This window comes from Martes martes (genome assembly GCF_963455335.1).
Source record: "Martes martes genome assembly, chromosome: 10".
Taxonomy (NCBI): Eukaryota; Metazoa; Chordata; class Mammalia; order Carnivora; family Mustelidae; genus Martes; species Martes martes.
The window spans coordinates 46,075,481-46,081,043 of record NC_137898.1 but is presented as its reverse complement, the minus strand read 5'-3'; the positions used below and the strand labels follow the sequence as shown (position 1 = coordinate 46,081,043).

General features: G+C 44.5%; 1 pseudogene across 1 annotated transcript; it reads right to left on the bottom strand.

Annotated features, from left to right (window-relative positions):
- Nucleotides 1-4,717: 4,717 nt before the first annotated feature.
- Nucleotides 4,718-5,218, bottom strand: LOC308351431 (CGG triplet repeat-binding protein 1-like; annotated as a pseudogene). Its single transcript has one exon. The product of its transcript is annotated as a CGG triplet repeat-binding protein 1-like (transcript).
- Between the last annotated feature and the right edge of the window lie 345 nt (nt 5,219-5,563).

The window sequence follows — 5,563 nt, the reverse complement described above, 5'->3', positions numbered from 1 at the left end:
ATTTATTTCTCCATCCACTTCAGTTTTTCTTTTACCAATGTGACATGGCCTCTGTCTGAGGCTTTTCATCACTGTTCATCCATTCCCTTGTCCCTCCATCCTCTGTCCAGCTATCTTCAAGGGAAGTCTTTACAAGTCTTTACCGATCTTTAGTAAGTCTTTACCGATCTTTAGTAAGTCTTTACCTGCCACACATAGAGCATTATGCTAAAGGCTGGTTGATTGGAACATACTCTTCAAGGACTTGGACCCCAGCAGGGGGTGCTAGATACACCCATGGGCGATCACCAGTCAGTTAGAAAACCAAGTGGGCCTTGGCAAGCCCAGAATGAATCATGTCAATGCTTCAGTATTTTGGATGCCTTGTGGTTTGGGGAGCATGAGTGTGCTTCCAGGAGGAGGCCACATTTATGCTGAATCTTGATGGGTGGGGACAGCAAAGCAGTTCTGAAGAATAGCAGGGAACTTGCTTGGTGGCTTGAACATAAAGGATGGGGAGAATAAAGGGTGGTGATGCCAAAAGAGGTGGGGTGGGGTGGGGTGGGCTGGACACAGGGTCTCGGGAGTCATGAGCGCCAGGCTAAGGAGTTGAGACTTGAGTTAAGGGATAATGGCGAGACGTTAACAGGTTTTCAAGGAGATGTTATGAAAGCTGTGTTTTAAGGGGCTGAAACTAACACCAGAATGACTGCGGTAGGCTGGAGGCCAACAAGAAAACAATTGCCTTGTGCCAGCTTTGTTAGCCATATGACCCATAGGTTCCTGAGAGTGGAGAGACTGTTGAGGTGGCCCCCAGGTGCCCAGTGGGCAGAAATGCAATGATGTGGGGGCTCTAATGGCCAACAATAGCAGCAGGTGATGTGAACAGCTGCCGCTGGGACAAATTCCAGATGTCTCCTATAACTCACCTTTGAGCAAAGAACATAGAGCAAGCTGAGTTGTGGACAGAACAATCTGGAAAAGAGTTTGGGTCTGACCTCTGGCCATGATGACTTTTGTAGAAGCTTCTGGGGAGGGGGTCATGGGATTGTAGGAACATAAATTTCAGAGTAGAAGTTCATCTAATCCACTCCCCTTCCTCTTCCAGATAGGGCAATTGGAAGCCCAGAAGGGACATAAGATATTCAAGACCTTATAGAGCACATGTGGCAAGAGAAAGGTCAAGCATCTTATCTGAACTCCTGTTGGGGGAATTACTAGATTGAATTATACATTTATATATTTCTTTCAATGGAAAAGGAAATTCTAAGAAAAAGAAAATTGTTTTATTCATTTACTTCTCTGTCATTTAGCTGGGGCCTGATACAGAGCAGATGCTCTGTCCACCCACTCCCCCCAACCATGACCATACTGTCTTCCCTCTTGATCCAGACCAAGAAGGTGTTAGACAGGTCTCAGCTGGGCCAGAGGTGGGCTGCCTGCCGATGGGGATAGAGCCTGGTTCTGAATCCCTCGTGCACTTGTGTGGCCTGGCCTGTGACCAATTCTACTGTAGTTGTACTCAGAGATCTTAGCAAAGGCTCACTGGGGACCATGGGTATGAGTGAGTAAAGGGGGTGGCTACCCATGAAAGTGACTGCTGAGAGGGTAAGGAGACGGGTGTGTAATAGGCCGGGGTGTCCTGTGCCTGAGGTCACTGCAAGAGAAAAAGTCCCTGCCCAGCTGGAGATAGAGAGCCTCCCACAGCGGATTTGGAAGCCCCCACATAGACATCTGGGATCCATATTTGGGACATAAGTCCAGAGTGAGTTGGTCTTGTCTGAGGCTCTGCCTCTAGAGACTTCCCTAGAGCCACTTATTTGCTTTTCTGTTGTCCCAGCCAGCTAGAAGCCACTTCCTTAAGAACATGTCCTCTCACCACAGCATGCAGAAGTCTGCGACTTGAAGGCAGGATTACAGATGGAATTAACCTTTGACACATTCAGGATCCTAGTGGGGAGGGCTGAACAGGAGACAGTTTTCTGAAGAGTCTCAGGGAGAGTAGCTCCTGAGGCCGTAGCTCCTGCCAGCCCAGGCCCTGTGGTCTGGGTCAGTACTGAATTTGTAATTGGTTCTTAAGCTCTTGGTGAACACGTTCTGTTTGTCTTGTACTGTGGACTTGGCAGAGGGATTTCCACATGGAGGAGAGTGACTTATCCTCACGAACAAACTGAACTTGCAGATGCAGGAAAATAAGTGCCCCCAAGTTCAGCATCCCTCAATGAGTACCCTGGGGAAGGCAGTGGCATTTTTTTCAGGTGACGGGTCATTACACTCTCTCTCCAAGAGGGCATTGTGAGCCAGACTGGACCAGCATAGTATCATGGACCAGTATCAGGATGGAACCTGAGAGGGAGGGGAGAAAGCACTTGAGTGCTAGTCTGGGTTCAGCCATGAATTCACTCTGCGATTTGGATAAGTCATTCCCCTTCTCCCGGGCTTGGTTTCCCTTTGCATAAGTTGCAGGATTGGAAAAGACAATTCTTGAGTACCTGTCCTCTTATAACCTTCCGGGTTTCTTGCTTACATTATGTTAATAGAGATTTTTGGTTAGGCCCCAACTTCTAGATTTCTATCTTGGTCCTCGGTTCATTTTTCGCTTTGCCTGAAATCCCACTGTTCTAGATTAATTCCTTCGGGTCTTTTAAGAGACTCTTATTCCACAGACCATATTGCCTAACAAAATCCCTCTTACTTTCATGACCTCGTGTAGAGATACAAAGCAGTGTCCACTCCATTATTATATTTCAGTCTTTACAACAGCTGTGCCAGATTAATCAAAGGTGTATTACTATCTCCAGTTTGAGAAAAGAGGCCTGGAGAGGTTAGTAACTTGACCAGGTTCACAAGGTTAGTTATTGGCAGAGCTGAGAGGAGACTGTTGGTTTCTTAACTGCTGGTCTGTTTTCTTTTTGTGCCACATTTTGGGCTTGGCAAGGAGTCATAAGGACTGTATGAGATGGGAGCTGTGGGTTTTTTTTTTTAATCAGGTGGCAGAAGTATCAGGATAAAAGCATGAGCCCCCACACATGGGTGCCCCGTAAGGTTAAAGCATCCTAAGCTGGGGCAGCCCTAGGCACAGTGCTGAGGGGCTGTCCCTGGATATGCACAGGTTGCCCAGGCAGAAAGCAGGCTCTCTGCTCTCTGTCACAGACTGTTAGCATGGTGGTAGGTATCTGATCAAGCCTGGGTCTTCTTGTTTTTTTCTCCCCCCCGACCCCGCCGCCGCTTTATGAAGATATAACTGACATGTAATTATGTGTAAGTTTTGGGTATATAGCATGATGATTTGATATATGTATTGGCTGTGAAATGCTTAGCACAGTAAGGTGAGTTAACACACCCATCACCTCACAGTTAACTTTTTTTTTTTTTGTAAATGTGGTGAGAATATTGAGGATCTACTCTCAGCAACTTTCAAAGATGCAATACAGTATTGCTAATTATAGTCATCCCCTGTGCCATATGCTAGATCCCTAGAACTCATTCATCTGCAAATTTGTGCCTTTTAACCAATATCTCCTCATTCCCCCCAACCCCCAGCCCCTGGCAACCACCATTCTACTTTCTGTTTCTATGAATTCAGCCTTTTTATTTTTTTTATTTTTTAATTTTTTAAATATTTATTTATTTATTTATTTGACAGAGGAAAGATCACAAGTAGGCAGAGAGGCAGGCAGAGAGAGAGGAGGAAGCAGGCTCCTTGCTGAGCAGAGAACCCGATGTGGGGCTCGATCCCAGGACCCTGAGATCACGACCTGAGCCGAAGGCAGAGGCCTTAACCCACTGAGCCACCCAGGCGCCCTGAATTCAGCCTTTTTAGATTCTACATGTAAGTGAGGTCATATAGTAGTTCTCTTTCTCTACCTAATTTAGTTCACTTAGCATAATACTGTTAGGGTCCTTACATGTTGTTGCAAAAGGCAGGATTTCCTTTTTTATGGTTGAATAATATCCCACTGCATATATATGTGTATGTGTATATGTATATATTATATATGTGTGTATATATCGTATTCCATATATATAGAAAACGTGATATTTCTATGCCTCGGTTTTTCTGAATTATGCTGCAAAGAATGTGGGGATGCAGGTAGCTCTTTGAGATTCTGGTTTCATTTCCTTCTGATATATATCTAGATGTAAGATTGCTGGATCATATGGTAGTTCTATTTTTAATTTCCTGAGGAACTGCCATACTGTTTCCATGGTGGTTTTACCAATTTACACTTCCACTAACATTGCACAAGGGTTCCCTTTTCTCTACATCCTCACCAATATTTGTTTTGTCTTTTTTGATGTTAACCATTTTGACAGGTGTGAGGTGATACCTCCTTGTGGTTTGATTTGCATTTCCCTGATGATGAGTGATGCTGAGCAACTTCCATGTATGTGTTGGTCATTTGTATGTCTTCTTTGAAGAAACGTCTATTTGAGCCTTTTGTACGTTTTAAACTGATTTTTAAATTAAGGTTTTTTTTTCTCTGTTTTTTGCTGTTGAGTTGTAGGAGCTCCTTATATATTTTTGATATTAACCCCTTATCAGATGTGTGGTTTGCAAATATTTTTCCCATTCTGCAGGTTGTCTTTTCATTTTTTTTTGCTTGATATAGTCCCATTTGGTTTTCTGTTTTTTATTTTTGTTTTTGTTTGCTTCTGTTGCTTGTATTTTCTTTTGCTGTTGTCAACTCAAATACTCCACATTTATCTTGATAACGTGATTAACACAACCTCCTTGTCAACAGTCTTGTGAGCTGAGGAATTCATTCTCATTCTCATGTCCATGAGGCAGATATGCTCTCCTCAGCGGGTCTGACTTAGGTATGGAGGCTCCATTCTTCACATGGCGAGACAGGAAAGCATGGACTGCTGGGTGATCAGTCTTCTCAAGTGGGATGTTGGCTTCCAGGCACATTTTCACACAGTCCTGGATAGCGCTGACTTTCTGTTTGTGCAGTACTTTTGCATCGAAGGGATGCAGTTAGAAGCCTCTGCTTCACTCTCACATTTTGCTCTTCATATGCTGCCTCGCTCTTGGTGTGAGTCTTGGACTTAAGGTGGTCACTAACGGCAGCCTTGTGAGCGTGATTTGAAATCGCATTGCAAGAAAGGCAGAAGAGTTTTCCTCTCTCTCTGTGCAGCTCACCTCCAAACTCAGTGACTGGATTCAGGGGAATCATAGCAAAGCAATCTCAGAACAGTTTCAGCCAGGTAGTGCTGTCACCATAAATCTTTCCATTCCAACTCCGAATAAGGTTTTGATCAGTTTCCAGTTTTTTTCATCGTCATACTTAGCAGGGAAGGGTCTCCAGTGCAAAAACAGAGATGCTTGAAATCCTGGCACTCCCTTTGTTCAAACCCAGAGAGGCGTTCAAATCAGTTTTTGCACAAGTGGTGATGGGGAAATAGTTTGTGGGCTTGCACCCTATTTTCCTGGGGTGCTGGGAAGTCTTGCCTTTATGTAGCATTAGAGTGTCCTTAGGGGAAATGGATGAGACTTGGCCAGAAAGGAGAGGAGGAGGAAGAAAGAAAGGCACAAGGGGGTAAGGGAGGAGGAAGACCCTTCCTTTTTGTCACAGTCTTT